Source organism: Schistocerca americana, chromosome 7 (assembly GCF_021461395.2).
Source record: "Schistocerca americana isolate TAMUIC-IGC-003095 chromosome 7, iqSchAmer2.1, whole genome shotgun sequence".
NCBI lineage: Eukaryota > Metazoa > Arthropoda > Insecta > Orthoptera > Acrididae > Schistocerca > Schistocerca americana.
Genome location: NC_060125.1, coordinates 535,755,183 through 535,771,178, shown reverse-complemented (window position 1 = coordinate 535,771,178; position 15,996 = coordinate 535,755,183). Strand labels below are relative to the sequence as shown.

Below are 15,996 nucleotides of genomic sequence, written 5' to 3'. Positions count from 1 at the left end.
TGTGCCGTGCGTGTGATCATTGCTTGTACAGCCCTCTCGCAGTGTCCGGAGCAAGTATGGTGGGTCTGACACACCGGTGTCAATGTGTTCTTTTTTCCATTTCCAGGAGTGTATAAACTATAAAATGGACGTATGAACGTCTTACAACGGTATTCCTCAGGGAGAGACTGTTTTTACCGGAGCTGCCTGCATTGGGCAGGCACATAGGCCAGTCAGCTCATACGTCGAGGGACACGAATGCTACGTACGATTAGAACAGCAAAACACACTGAAGCGCCAAAGAAACTGGTATAGGCATGCGTATTCAAATACAGAGACACGTAAACAGGCAAAACACGGCTCTGCGGTCGCCAACGCCTAAATAAGACAACAAGTGTCTGCCGCAGTTGTTAGATCGGTTGCTACTGCTACAGTAGCAGTTTCTCAAGATTTAATTGAGTCTGAACGTGGTGTTATAGTCGGCGCGCGAGCGATGGGACACAGCATCTCCAAGGTAGCGAAGAAGTGGGGGATTTTCCCGTACGACCATTTCACGAGTGTACCGTGAATATCAAGAATCCGATAAAGCATAAAACCTTCGACATCGCTGCGGTTAGAAAATTTCCTACAAGAACGGGACGAACGACGACTGAAGAGAATCGTTCAACGTGACAGAAGTGCAACCCTTCCGCAAATTGCTGCAGATTTCAATGCTAGGCCATCAAGTGTCGTGCGAACCATTGAACGAAACATCGACGATATGGGCTTTCGAATCCGAAAGCCCACTCATATGCCGTTGATGACTGCACGACACAAAGCTTTACGCCTCTATTGGATCCGTCACCACCGACATTGGACTGTCAATGACTGGAAACATGTTGCCTGGTCAGACGAGTTTCGTTTCAAATTGTACGGAGCTGATGGTCGAGTACGGGTATCGAGACTTCCTTATGAGTCCACGGACTCTCCATGTCAGCAGATACTGTTCAAGCTGATGGAGGCTCTGTAATGGTGTGGCGTGTGCGCAGTTGGAGTGATATAGCACCACTGATATGTCTAGGTAGGACTTTGACATGTGACACCAGGTAAACATCCTCTTTGATCACTTGCAACGATTCATGTCCATTGTGCATTCCGACGACTTGGACAATTCCAGCAGGACAATGCGACACCCCACACGTCCAAAACTGCTACAGAGTGGCTCCAGGAACACTCTTCTGAGTTTGAACATTTTCACTGCCGAACTAACTCCCCAACATGAATCCATTGTCCCTGCATGTCACAGGTGACTGTTCAAGCTGGTGGAGGCTCTGTAACGGTATGGGGAGTATGCAGTTGCAGCTCTGATACGTATAGATACGACTCTGACAGGTGACACGAACGTAAGCATCCTGTCTGATCACCTGCATTCATTGTACATTCCAACCGACTTTGAAAATTCCAGCAGGACAGTGCGACACCCCAAACGTCCAGAATTGCTACGGAGTGGCTCCAGGAAAACTCTTCTGAGTTCTGATGGCCAACAAAACTCCTCAGACATGAATAATATTGAGCATAACTGGGATGCCTTCCAAAGTACTGTTCAGAACAGATCTCCAGATCTCCCTCCTCTTGTACTCTTATGGATTTATGGACAGCCCTGCAGGATTCAATGTGTCAGTTCACTCCAGCAGTACTTATGGCACTAGACGCGTGCATGGCACATCGTGTTACGGCACTTCTGCGTGCTCGCGGGGGCCGTACACGATATCAGGGAGATGTACGAATTTCTTTGCCTCTTCAGTGTATATCGGGGATAGCGGAACACCACCGTGATTGTGGAAAACCTATCATGTTCCATGAAGGCCATGTACTGACAAAAAAAGGTAGTGAACGCATCAACGCAAAATAGGGAAATGAAATTATCAAGCAGCCTGAGAACATCAATAGATAGCATGGCTACAAATTTCCGCCGTCCTGGCTGCCGAATATCCCAGTCCGACGGGTCGAGAGCGGTCGCAGGACAGAAGCCTCACCGAGCATCGACGCGATACCCTGTACCTAAAGCTGCTGGGGGTGGACGAAATACGGAAACATCGCGAGAAGCGCATGTTTGAACAGAAATTCAGCTGCTAGCCAAGCCTGCAGGTGGCGCTGCTGTATTTAATCATAAACGGCACCTGCGCAGTACCTTCAATACGTTGCAAGTGTCAGCCGTGGTCAGAACAGTGTTCTCTGTAATTGCGAGTGCACTATGTCGGAGCTAAGTGTATTCGAACGTGCGCAAATTACGTTGCTTGTATCGTGAATGCTTGCGTAACCAAGGGAGCCGAAGTCTATGGTGATTTCAGAAGATTTATACTGCGTACTGGGAAACCGGAAAAACATCATTCGTTAACTCACTGCGCTGACAGAAGCGTGCGTTGAATGATCGTGAGGCACTGTTGTTAAAGACGATTTTGGCGAAAGATAAGAGGACGAAGACTACAAAACAGGTCATCCCCGTTTTCAAGAAGGGACGTCGAACAGATGTGCAGAACTATAGACCTATATCTCTAACGTCGATCAGTTGTAGAATTTTCGAACACGTATCATGTTCGAGTATAATGACTTTTCTGGAGACTACAAATCTACTCTGAAGGAATCCGCATGGGTTTCGAAAAAGACGATCGTGTGAAACCCAGCTCGCGCTATTCGTCCACGAGACTCAGAGGGCCGTAGATATGGGTTCCCAGGCAGCTGCCGTGTTTCTTGACATCCGCAAGGCGTTTGATACAGTTACACACAGTCGTTTAATGAATAAAGTAAGAGCATATGCACTATCAGACCAATTGGGTGATTGGATTGAAGAGTTCCTGGATAGCAGAACGCAGCATGTCATTCTCAATGGAGAGAAGTCTTTCGAAGTAAGTGTGATTTCAGGTGTGCCGCAGGGGAGTGTCGTAGGACCGTTGCTGTTCACAATATAAATAAATGACCTTGTGGGTAACATCGGAAGCTCACTGAGGCTTTTTGCGGATGATGCTGTAGTATATCTAGAGGTTGTAACAATGGAAAACTGTACTGAAATGCAGGAGGATCTGCGTCAAATTGACGCATGGTGCAGGGAATGGCAGTTGAATCTCAATGTAGACAAGTGTAATGTGCTGCGAATACATAGAAAGAAAGATCTTTTATCATTTAGCTAAAATATAGCAGGTCAGCAACTGGAAACAGTTAATTCCATAAATAATCTGGGAGTAGGCATTAGGAGTGATTTAAAATGGATTGATGATATAAAGTTGAATGTCGGTAAAGCAGATGCCAGACTGAGATTCATTGGAAGAATCCTAAGGAAATGCAATCCGAAAACAAAGGAAGTAGGTTACAGTGCACTTGTTCGCCCACTCCTTGAATATTGGTCACCAGTGCGGGATCCGTACCAGATAGGGTTAATGGAAGAGATAGAGAAGATCCAACGGAGAGCAGCGCGCTTCGTTACGGGATCATTTAGTAATCGCGAAAGCGTCACGGGGATGAGATAAACTCCAGTGGAAGACTCTGCAGGAGAGACGCTCAGTAGCTCGGTACGGGCTTTTGTTGAAGTTTCGAGAACGTACCTTCACCGAGGAGTCAAGCAGTATATTGCTCCCTCCTACGTATATCTCGTGAAGAGACCATGAGAATAAAATCAGAGAGATTAGAGCCCACACAGAGGTATAACGACAATCTTTCTTTCCACGAACGAAGTTGTTGAAGTTTCGGGAACGTACCTTCACCGAGGAGTCAAGCACTATATTACTCCCTCCTACGTATATCTCGTGAAGAGACCATGAGAATAAAATCAGAGAGATTAGAGCCCACACAGAGGTATAACGACAATCTTTCTTTCCACGAACGAAGTTGTTGAAGTTTCGGGAACGTACCTTCACCGAGGAGTCAAGCACTATACTACTCCCTCCTACGTATATCTCGTGAAGAGACCATGAGAATAAAATCAGAGAGATTAGAGCCCACACAGAGGTATAACGACAATCTTTCTTTCCACGAACGATACGAGACTGGAATAGAAGGGAGAACCGATAGAGGTACTCAAGGTACCCTCCGCCGCACACCGTCAGGTGGCTTGCGGAGTATGGATGTAGATGTAGAAGTCACTGTAGCACTGAACGCCCCGCTGACGAATCCTGTCAGCATCAAAACACGAAAGAAGCTCCAGAAGCAGTGAATTTCGGGGCGAGCTGGAATTCAAAAGCCACTCACAGTGATGCTCATGCCTGTAACAAGAAAACGCCGTGCCGAAGCCATAAAATCTGGACTGTGGAGCAATGGGAGAAATTCATTTGGTCGGACGAGTCTTGTTTCACACTGTTTCCAACTCCTGGCCGAGTTTATGTCCCAAGAGTGAACGTGACAGGATTCCGGTGATGTTTTGGGCAGCCACTTCGTGGGCCTCACGGTTATTCTGCACGGCCACATTACTGTTGAGGATTATGTCACCACTGTGGCATATCAGATCCATCATATGGTACAATATTTGTTCCCCAATGGTGACGCTGTGTTCCAAGGTAACAGGGTCCCTGCTCACACAGCTCTATCGTCCTGGAGTGGTTTTGTGAACGCGAGGATAAATTCTCGCATCTCCCGGCCACAACAGTCACTAGATCTCTGTATGTATCCATTCCGAAGCAACTCGAAGCTGTTTTCATGGTAAACAGTTTTTCTACACCTTATTATGCATGGTGTGGTGTTTTCAGTGTTTCAAAAATGGCTCTGAGCACTGTGGGACTTAACATCTGAGGGCATCAGTCCCCTAGAACTACTGAAACCTAACTAACCTAAGGACATCACACACATCCATGCCCGAGGCAGGATTCGAACCTGCGATCGTAGTGGTCGCGCGGTTCCAGACTGAAACGCCTAGAACCGCTCAGCCACACCGGTCGGCTTCAGTGTCCCATATTTCTGTTCACCCCATATAAAACTGTCAGTGTATTTCGGCGCACAACAGGGAGAAAACATACCCACCAGAAGCCGAGCGCTAACCTGAAATAGGCATCAATCGTAGACAAAGTGGACAGTGCACGAATAGCCTCCTTACTACCCTCTCCCTCTCGTCACGACTACCTTGAGTATATTTTAAATATAAAGCCTCAGAAATATGACATATTGACATCGATAGTTTTCATAAATAGAAGTACCTTTCTTCCAGTAAAACCAGTCTTTCCCTATCGAAGGCCATTGTAATACGGCCGGGACGACAGTTTTCTCATTTACATTTTTAAAGATGTTACATAACGACGCAGTTCAACAACCAGACGAATTTTTGTCATTGTGACTCTGACGGCCCTACGTAGTTACGTCATATGTAAAATAACCTATTTAGAAAAAATAGTTCATATTCACTACTTGACATTAAAATTGCTGCAACACGAAGTTGACGTGCTGCAGATACGAAATTTAACCGACAGGAAGAAGATGCTGTGATATGCAAATGATTAGCTTTTCAGACCATTCACACAAGGTTGGCGCCGGTGGCGACACCTACAATGTGCTGACATGAGGAAAGTTTCCGACCGATTTCTCATACACAAACAGCAGTTGACCGGCGTTGCCTGGTGAAACGTTGCTGTGATGCCTCGTGTAAGGAGGAGAAATGCGCACCATCACCTTTCCGACTTTGATAAAGGTCGGATTGTAGCCTATCACGATTGCGGTTTATCGTATCGCGACATTGCTGCTCGCATTGCTCGAGATCCAATGACTGTTAGCAGAATATGGAATCGGTGCGTTCAGGAGGGTAATATCGAACGCCGTGCTGGATCCCAACGGCCTCGTATCACTAGCAGTCGAGGTGACAGGCATCTTATCCGCATGGCTGTAACGGATCCGGATCGTGCAGCCACGTCTCGATCCCTGAGTCAACAGATGGGGACGTTTGCAAGACGACAACCATCTACACGAACAGTTCGATGACGTTTGCAACAGCATGGACTATCACCTCGGAGACCATGGCTGCGGTTATCCTTGACGCTGCATCACAGACAGGAGCGCCTGCGATGGTGTACTCAACGACGAACCTGGGTACACGAATGTCAAAACGTCATTTTTTCGGATGAATCCAGGTTCTGTTTACAGCATCATGATGGTCGCACCATACTGGCGTACCACATGGCGTGATGGTATGGGATGCCATTGGTTAGACGTCTCGGTCACCTCTTGTTCGCGTTGACGGCACTTTGAACAGTGGACGTTACATTTCAGATGTGTTACGGCCCGTGGCTCTACTCTTCATTCGATCCCTGCGAAACCCTACATTTCAGCACGATAATGCACGACCGCATGTTGCAGGTCCTGTACGGGCCTTTCTGGATACAGAAAATGTTCGACTGCTGCCCTGGCCAACACATTCTCCAGATCTCTCACCAACTGAAAACGTCTGATCAATGATGGCCGAGCAACTGGCTCGTCACAATACGCCAGTCATTACTCTTGATGATCTGTGGTATCGTGTTGAAGCTGCATGGGCAGCTGTATCTGTACACGCCATCCAAGCTCTGTTTAACTCAATGCCCAGGCGTATAAAGGCCGTTATTACGGCCAGTGGTGGTTGTTCTGGGTCTGATTTCTCAGGATCTATATACCCAAATTGCGTGAAAATGTAATCACATGTCAGTCTAGTATAATATATTTGACCAATGAATACCCGTTTATCATTTGCATTTCTTCTTGGTGTAGCAATTTTAATGCCCAGTCGTGTAATACCGGTAGGTACAGTTTTAAACAAATCGAGTACGTCACCGCGTTTATTTTGTCTGTAACACTTGCAGGTATTCAAGCAAACACTAGGCGTTACAACAACGTCTACACGCCGCAGGCCACGCTGTTGTGAGTGGTGCAGATCGAGCACCACTGACTGGATGAGAATCCGTGACGCTTCCCTCCCTTATTAAATCAACCCGTAACTAAACCCTTGTTAGGAGCCTCTCTATTTCCTCTAAAAGGCCTACCGGGTAAGACTCTCAGTATGAGGACCGGTACTACGGTATCGTTCGACCGAGGGTTTCGTAATGAGTGGACTACACTTCCTGGGGAGTATTCCACTGAATCTGTCTCGAATACGTCTTTCCTGTAATTAGAGTTAAGTGATCGTTCCATTTTATATCGCTTCATACGATTACATATATATAAAATGCTGGACTGCTATAAATGAACCATTCGTTTTCAAAGCTCTATTTCTTTCTTTCTTTCTTTCTTTCTTTCTTTCACGGGCCTTTGTCCCGCTCCAATGCGGGGTCGGCTTTGTTATGACGGGACTGGCAGTATTAATTGCAGAGCATGGCCGGATGATCATCCTGCCGCCACGCCGAACCCTCCCGGGACGGAAGTTGTGTACCCCAGCTGTCTGCGTCTAGTGTAAGTCATGAAAGAGTGCGAACGCTTTCAAATGTCGGTGAGTCGTGTAACTGAGGCGGAACTTGGGGACAAGCACGGTATTCAAGTAGCGGGATGTGGAAAACCGCCTAAAAACCACATCCAGGCTGGCCGGCATACCGGGCCCTCGTCGTTAATCCGCCGGGCGGATTCGATCCGGGGCCGGCGCGCCTACCCGAGTCTAGGAAGCAGCGCATGAGCGCTCTCGGCTACCCTGGCGGGTTTTTCAAAGCTCTATATTTTACAAATTGTTACATGTACAAATACGACTGTTGCGTGAATAGAACCACAAACTCGCCGGGTTATGAGTTCGCCTCTAGTCACACGACACACGTCCAAGCCGTTGTCATGTTCCTGTCATGCCGTATGTAGCAACATAATACCAGCGGTCATCGCCGCTGCCTTTATGCGTTCTCTGAGCTGTTACACAGTTCATGGCGGCAGGGGTACTTAAACACGGTCCTTAATGTACGCCCGTAACGAAAAAGTCACAAGGTGGTAGCTGACGTGGTAGGGGGGATGGGGAGGGGCTAAGGGAATAGATCCATATCATCTTCAGCTCTACGACCAGTACGGCGATGCGGAAATTCGTCATTTAGGTAGCGACGAACATCGATGCTTCAATGGATAGTAGTGGCGAATGGGGAGGGGTTAGGGGGTGGGGAGAGTGCGCCATCTTGTTGGGGGATGAAATTCTTGGAATATGCAGTCAGTTACGGAAACGACCACAACTGCAACATACCAAGGTAAGTTATAGTATGCAAGGAGTTTTGAGTCTCCAGTGTTCTGTTTCGTAATGAAAAAGATAATGGACAGAAATGTATGGAAAAGCTTTGTTTATTTATTTATTTATTTAGCCACTACAGAAAACCTGATGTTGTTACTTTGTGAATATTGAAGACTGTTACTGTAATATATTTTTTCCCTCTTAAATTTTGAGAATCTGATATACTACTGTCCGATGTAAGGTAGTATGAACTATATAGCTGTTCTCACAACTTTTCCAGGTACTTTTTGATAGAGATAGCGCTAGCCGACAGTAGTAGGGACAATGTTACAAGTAATCAATATTCTAGGACGTACTAACAATCTGTGTACCTATCTAACAGATTACATAGCTGGAGAGATGCTGACTCAGTTTTTCAGGATAGCAAATGGGAAGTTGCGGTACAGAAAATGGTCCAGAGATCACCAGTGTGTGTGTGTGTGTGTGTGTGTGTGTGTGTGTGTGTGTGTGTGTGTGTGTGTAGAGAGTAAAGTGTTATGAAACAATGTGTGTATAGTGTGTGCAGTGACTGATAGTGAGATATGAGTGAACAGTGTGGCATTACATTCTTTAATAAGTTATTTGTAAAAAAGAGTATTGTATACCAGGAGTAAGTCTAATGATTGTCTCTAACTAGAAGTCTGTAAATATATGTGTGTATGAATTAGCTTATTTTAAATTGATCTAATTTTGTAAATACTTTGACATGACCTACATCCTTGTAAAAACGGATCTACGGATGAATAAAGCTACTACTACTACTACTACTACTACTGCTGCTGTAAATAGTGTAAAAACTCGTATAAAAAGTTACAGGCAAGTCCATTGTGGTTAACAATTTATAGATTTGACCAAACATATAACACGCAAATACTCAAAACAGTGCTCTAGTGCGTTAACATGTTTTCCACCGATCCGTTCAAATATCAGTGATGAGCATTTTCAATCAATGTGCAAGCAGATATTCCTGCATTTTTCGTGTTTACGAGGTATACGTCGACATGTGTCACAACACACTGGAACGTGGAATAATGTGATCAAGTTAGTTCCTACTTCTGCCCGGCTGAGAGTCGCGTTCGCGGAACCGTATTTGTAATGCACCTGGTACGCGCACGCGCGGCATTGATTTCAGACGCAGCTGGACACGTTGGGCAGCTGTGATATTTTTGACTATAATTAATATCCGATAATAACTCATGAATGTTTTATTAGCACGGATTGATATTCATTTAAACCCGTGGGAATACGCGTGTAGTTTGGGCGTGAGGACTTCATGGTGCCGTGCATTGCCTGTAAATGCGTTACGCGAGAGCGGCGCTCGCTTCGGAAACCAAAATTGTTAATACCCGGTCGCCAGCCAGTCCCCAGGGGAACCGGAGAATCTCGGAAAATTTACGAATCTCATGAATAATATAATGCCTGAGGCTGTATTCAAGAAGAAGGATGACAATGGGTAAATGCCAACCACTTGGACAAAGTCCAACACGGAACGTTCATAGCGCAGCGCTGCTTGCATCGCAAAGACGCGTGTAGCACATCTTTACAGTAGACTATTTCCTCACCTAGTTGCTGACGAGGCCTTTAGTTACACCCTGTTCTCTGTCATCTCTGGATGACCGTCTGTAATCATTGTGCTGATATGTTGGTGGACTGCCAAGTATAGTTGAAGTATTAAGTTTAACTTAATTGTATCCATTGCTTGTGACGTATCTTCCGTGACTCTATTACTTTCGAAATAATGAAGAACAACCGCCTTCAGCCACACATCTTGATTTCATTAAAATGCACAATGCATTTCGAGCCCTAGGGGCTCAACGTCAGGTGCTTTGAAAGCCTACAGTGTGTTCGAAAATATGCTGTGTCAAAATGTTTTGTGAGGACTATACATCTGCTACTAGAAACACCCCAGAATTAAACGAAATGTAAAGTTGACATAGACTGTCAAAGTACCTGAAGGCCAGCCCCCATGGCTCGAAATGCATCGTGCATTTAATAAAGTCAAGATTTGTGTCTGAAGGCGGTTGTTCTTTATTGTTAAGAATTACCAAGAAACCACCCCGTCTACAGGCCACAAGTGGCCCAACGGGACCATCCGACCGTCGTGTCATCCTCAAGGAGGATGCGGATAGGAGGGGTGTGGGGCAGCACACCGCTCTCCCGGCCGTAATGATGGTATTTTTGACCGAAGCCGCTACTATTCGGTCGAGTAGCTCCTCAATTGGCATCACGAGGCTGAGTGTACCCCGAAAAATGGCAACAGCGCATGGCGGCCCGGATGGTCACCCATCTACGTGCCGACCACGCCCGACAGCGCTTAACTTCTGTGATCTCAGGAGAAAGAATTACTAAGACCTAAGTTAAAATCTTTGGGCAAGTAATTGATCGTTCTAATCGAGGATAGTACCACAGACCAGAGATTAATAAGCATGTGTCATCTTGTGGCGAATGCTGGTGCCCTGTTCACAGCTCAAAATACCGCTAGTATTTCGAGGTCCTCTTTAAACTTTCGATGCAGTTGCCGATTTATCTCCCCGTAAATGGGGAGAAACAACAGTGAATAGTTTTTTACATCGATCACTGCCTGTCATCCCGGAAGAAAATACCAGCATTGAAATCATTCATTGTAAGAAAGAACAGACACCATAAATATAACAGTAATATCTACGCCTTGACGGCATTTCATGGCACCTTCAGTGGAGCTGCGCACTAGGTCCGCCCTCTTGCGGGAATCATCGCAGATAGGACAGTAATATGTACGCCTTGACGCATTTCATGATATATTCCGTGTGGATGCACCCTGCGAGTAAGGAGGAAAACGGAGAGAGGTGCTAAGGAAGTAGAGTGCGATAGGTTAGGAATTTGGGCTGAACCGAAGGGGCTTACCCGGGTAGTCGAAGCAGTTATAAAGTGACGACTCACATAAAGCAGGAAATCCCGGTGCGAAACCTGGTCGACCACTGATTTTCACTTGTCGCCACTGAATTATTTTAATGCTCTCATACGGCAGTATTTCTCTTTCATCAATTTCATTGTACTGGCATATACTGGGTGAATAATGACCAAGGGCCCATGAAGAAAAGACGTAAGCCTTTTCGAAATTTCATTAATCGCCGAGATACATGACTCACATTTGTTATTCCAAATGAAACTATGGTAATTTCTTACGCCAGTGTAGCAGATCTGTAAGAGACAAATTCACTGACAGAACTATTTCGTAGGTCCGACGAGAAATTGTAGAGTAAACATTTGCTATGTAAGGCGGTTTTCGTGCTGTTCTTGCAGTCGTTTGAATCGCGTACCACCTAGAAGTACGATAGTCTGCTTGGTTGGCAGGGAGGGAGGGGGCGGGGACGCGGAAAACAGCACAGTCGATGTAATTCGGAAACGGAGCAATCTATCTGACTCCAGAAGGGCATGATCGGGGCTTGGGGGGGAACGCGGAAACCAGCGCGGAAAACAGCACAGTCGATGTAATTCGGAAACGGAGCAATCTATCTGACTCCAGAAGGGCATGATCGGGGCTTGGGGGGGAACGCGGATTCAGCGCAGTCAATGTAATGTAGCTGACCCCAAAATGTGGGCATGATCATTGGGCTTCGAGCCAAGGATGACAACGTTTCTGAAACGGCCAATTTCGTCAACCGTTCGCGAGCCGCCTTGGTTAATGTATATGCAATGGATGGCAAATTTGCACCACGAGGAATAGAAGACAGGGGTGAACGACGGCCGCAGAGATGTGTACCGGCGAATAGATGAACCCAGGGGCTACCAGCAGTGTCTCCTCTACGACTGTTCAGCGAACGTTCCTACAGCGTGCTTTCGCAGCAGGTGTCTTGTCTCTGTATCCATGCTGACTGCTGTTCATCGGCGATGAAGACTGGAATTTGCAGGCCATTACTGCAACTGAACGTTTACTGAGTAGCGACAAGTTGTTTTTTCAGATGAATCACGTTTTATGCTTCATCAGTCAGATGACCGTTACCATATAATTTATATATGGCGTGAAACGTATGAAAGCAAACACGCAACAATAATCACCGAAAGTTTGCAAGCCGGAGGGCATTCCCTAAGCGATCTCATCTTTCTGGAAGGCACGATGGGTCAACGCAAGTGTGCTTCCATCACTGGTGACCTTGTGCACACCTGCATACAGTTTGTTTATCCTCAGCACGGTAACATCTACCAGCAGTATAATGCAACGTGCCACACAGCTCGCAGTGTATGTGCGTGGTTCGAAGAGCGCCAGGAATTACGCTCATGCTCATAAATTAAGGATAATTGCAGAATGTGGTGCCACATAACGTGGCATTACACAAAACTGGCGCTAATAGCATAGGCACATAGGGAACACACACGACACAAATCTATAAGTCCACGGCATTGGTAATAAGTTGAGAAAACCGTCCCGAAACACATTTGCTACAAAACGCCACTGTTTCCTGCCCATGTACCCCGACATCAGTATGGCATATGAACACCACGAACACGTACACAGGCCGCACAACGGGTTGGCATACTCTGGATCAGGTGGTCGAGCAGCTGCTTGGGTATAGCCTCCCATTCTTGCACCAGTGCCTGTCGGAGCTGCTGAAGTGTCCTAGCGGTTTGAAGTCTTGCAACGATACGTCGACCGAGAGCGTCCCAGACATGCTTGATGGGATTTAGGTCTGGAGAACAGGGAGGCCACTCCATTCGCCTGATATCTTCTGTTTCAAGGTACTCCTACACGATGGCACCTCGGTGGGGCCGTGCGTTATCATCCGTCAGGAGGATGGTGGGACCCACTGCACCCCTGAAAAGGCGGACATACTGGTGCAAAATGACGTCCCGATACACCTGACCTGTTACAGTTACTTTATCAAAGACATGCAGGGGTGTACGTGCACCAATCATAATCCCACCCCACGACATCAAACCACGACCTCCATACAGGTCCCTTTCAAGGACATTAAGCGGTTGGTATCTGGTTCCTGGTTCACGTCAGATGAAAACCCACCGAGAATCACTGTTCAGACTATACCTGGACTCGTCCGTGAACACTGTTCCAGTGACCATATACTGTGTTTTTGACACCAGGCTTTACGGGCTCTCCTGTGACCAGGGGTCAATGGAATGCTCCTTGCAGGTCTCCGGGTGATTAAACCGGGTCTGTTCAGTCGTCTGTAGACACTGTGTCTGGAGACAACTGTTCCAGTGGCTGCGGTAAGGTCCCAAGCAAGGCTACCTGCAGTACCCCGTGGCTGTCTGCGGGCACTGATGGTGAGAATCGGTCTTCTTGTGGTGTTGTACACTGTGGACGTCTCGTACTGTAGCGCATGGACACGTTTCCTGTCTGCTGGAATCGTTGCCATAATCTTGAGATCACACTTTGTGGCACACGGAGGACCCGTGCTACGACCTGCTGTGTTTGATCAGCCTCCAGAATCGCTAGTATTCTACCCCTCACAACGTCATCAATATGTGTTCTTTCAGCCTTTTCAACACACAGTCACCATTAGCACGTCTGAAAACTTCTGCTCGCTTACTCGCCGCACTGTACTGTGACATGCACCAACACACCTCTGCGTATACTGACTGCTGCCAGCGCCACCGTGCGACGATCGCAGGTCAAATGCAACGGTGCAAAATGTGATTTAAACCCGCAAACCGCCCACCAGAGCGTTGTTTAACATGTACCAGCATTATCCTTAATTAATGATCATCAGTGTGGTTTAACGTACTCTCCTGGCCACCAAACTCTCCAGATTTAAACCCAAAACGAGAATCTGTGGGACGACGTCGATCGGGATGTCCGCGCCATGAATTTTTATGGATCGTTAAGCGAGTAACCCAGCGTAGCTCGTCATGTCACCGGAGTCGCCATGGCTCCACATCCCTGTCGATACTTCCAGAATCTCACTTCGTGCTCAGGTCGCATCGGTTCGCACCGCAAAAGGTGGTTGTTCAGGCTTTAGAAAGGTGATCACATCATTGTGACTGGACAATGTAGTTTCAATGTATACACTGATGAGCCAAAGCACTGAATGTATCTCATCATAAAAGTGTTTGTATCCTTTTTTTAATTAATGTAACTACGTCTGCATGACAGAAAAAAGTAATACTTGCTATATAAGTGGTCTACATGTCAACACTTTTTTTTAACTTCTGTATCTCACGTAATAATAACGTCTGTGTCAGTCGCAAGTGATTTTGTGTGTGTTGACGACATTCACTTGTCATCTAAAGATGACCTAAGATGCCGAAAGCAGGTTTCTGACCAAATAAACATAATTCTGCAGAAAATTAAGAAATGTTTCCTACTTGATATTACGAGGGGCGCTCAATAAATATGGCAATGCACTTTTCGGGCCAATTTTTGTTGAAAAAATACAGAATTTGTTGTGGAACATCGTGAAATATTTCCGCTTCAGCCCTTACAAAAATGGTTCAAATGGCTCTGAGCACTATGGGACTTAACATCTAAGGTCATCAGTCCCCTAGAACCAAGAACCACTTAAAGCTAACTAACCTAAGGACATCACATACATCCATGCCCGAGGCAGGATTCGAACCTGCGACCGTAGCGGTCGCGCGGTTCCAGACTGAAGCGCCTGGAACCGCTCGGCCACTACGGCCGGCTGAGCCCTTACAGTTTCACAAAGTTTCGTTACGTGGCGGCGCCGCTATGCATAGCCTTCAAAATGGCATCTGCAACGAAGGTGCGTTCCAAGCAGAGAGCTGTCATTGAGTTTCTTTTGGAGAAAAACCAGAGCATTGCAGACATTCATAAGCGCTTGGTTGGTTCGTTGGTCGGTTGATTTGGAGGGAGAGGTGAAACAGCGATGTTATCCTTCCCATCGGATTAGGGAAGAGTGAAGATGGAAGTCCCCCGTGCCCTATCAAAAACCACCCCGGCATTGGCCTGAAGCTGTTTAGGAACTCACGGAAAACCTAAATCAAGAGGAATGTCCGAAAGAACAGACATCATATCCATATATAACTATTTCGTTCTGGCAATACCGGCCATGACCTCCTCCTTCTGTGCGGATGCATACATATTCCCCGAACTCTTACGGGACTTGGTAAGAATGTCTTCCACGAGAGTCTGTTGGGGTCGGACACTACGAATGTAGTGTGTGGACATACAAGGTGTGAATGTGGGTCTCACGGGAGGCGTGCGCGAGATAGCCCCTGCAGTCGCACTATCCTCTGTGCCCTCGGTGGCTCAGACGGATAGAGCGTCTGCCATGAAAGCAGGAGATCCCGGGTTCGAGTCCCGGTCGAGGCACATTTTCTCCTGTCCCCGTTGATATATATCAACGCCCGTCAGCATCTGAAGGTATTAAAACTAATTTTAAGGCAAGAGGGTTCGACGCGGGTTTGAATCGTCGTCGTCCGTAAGGCGAGTCCAGTGTGCTCACCACTGAGTCGCCTCGCTCGGTCATAGACGCTTGCAGAATGTTTATGGAGTCCTGGCACTGAAGAAAGGCACGGTGAGTCATTGGAGGAGGCTCAAATGGTTCAAATGGCTCTAAGCACTATGGGACTTAACATCTGAGGTCATCAGTTCCCTAGACTTAGAACTACCTAACTCTAACTAACCTAAGGACATCACCAAAATCCATGGCCGAGGCAGGATTCGAACCTGCGACCGTTCCGGACTGGAGCGCCTAGAACCGCTCGGCCACCGCGGCCGGCCTTCTGGGTCTCTGAAGGGGTTATTTACTTTGAGGTCCACCCACGCACTGGAACCATCAACTCTAAAGTGTACTGTACTATCTACAGGAAACTGAAGAAACAGCTTTAGCGTGTTCGTCGCCCCAAAAATGCAGTCGAATTTCTCCTTCCTTATGACAACCCCAGGCCTCACGCAAGTCTGC

The 15,996-nt window shown here is 46.8% G+C and overlaps 1 non-coding gene across 1 annotated transcript; it reads left to right on the top strand.

Annotated features, from left to right (window-relative positions):
- Positions 1–15,329: 15,329 nt before the first annotated feature.
- Trnas-uga lies at positions 15,330–15,404 on the top strand. The gene has a single exon. It is a non-coding gene; the product is annotated as a tRNA-Ser (tRNA).
- Positions 15,405–15,996: the final 592 nt, after the last annotated feature.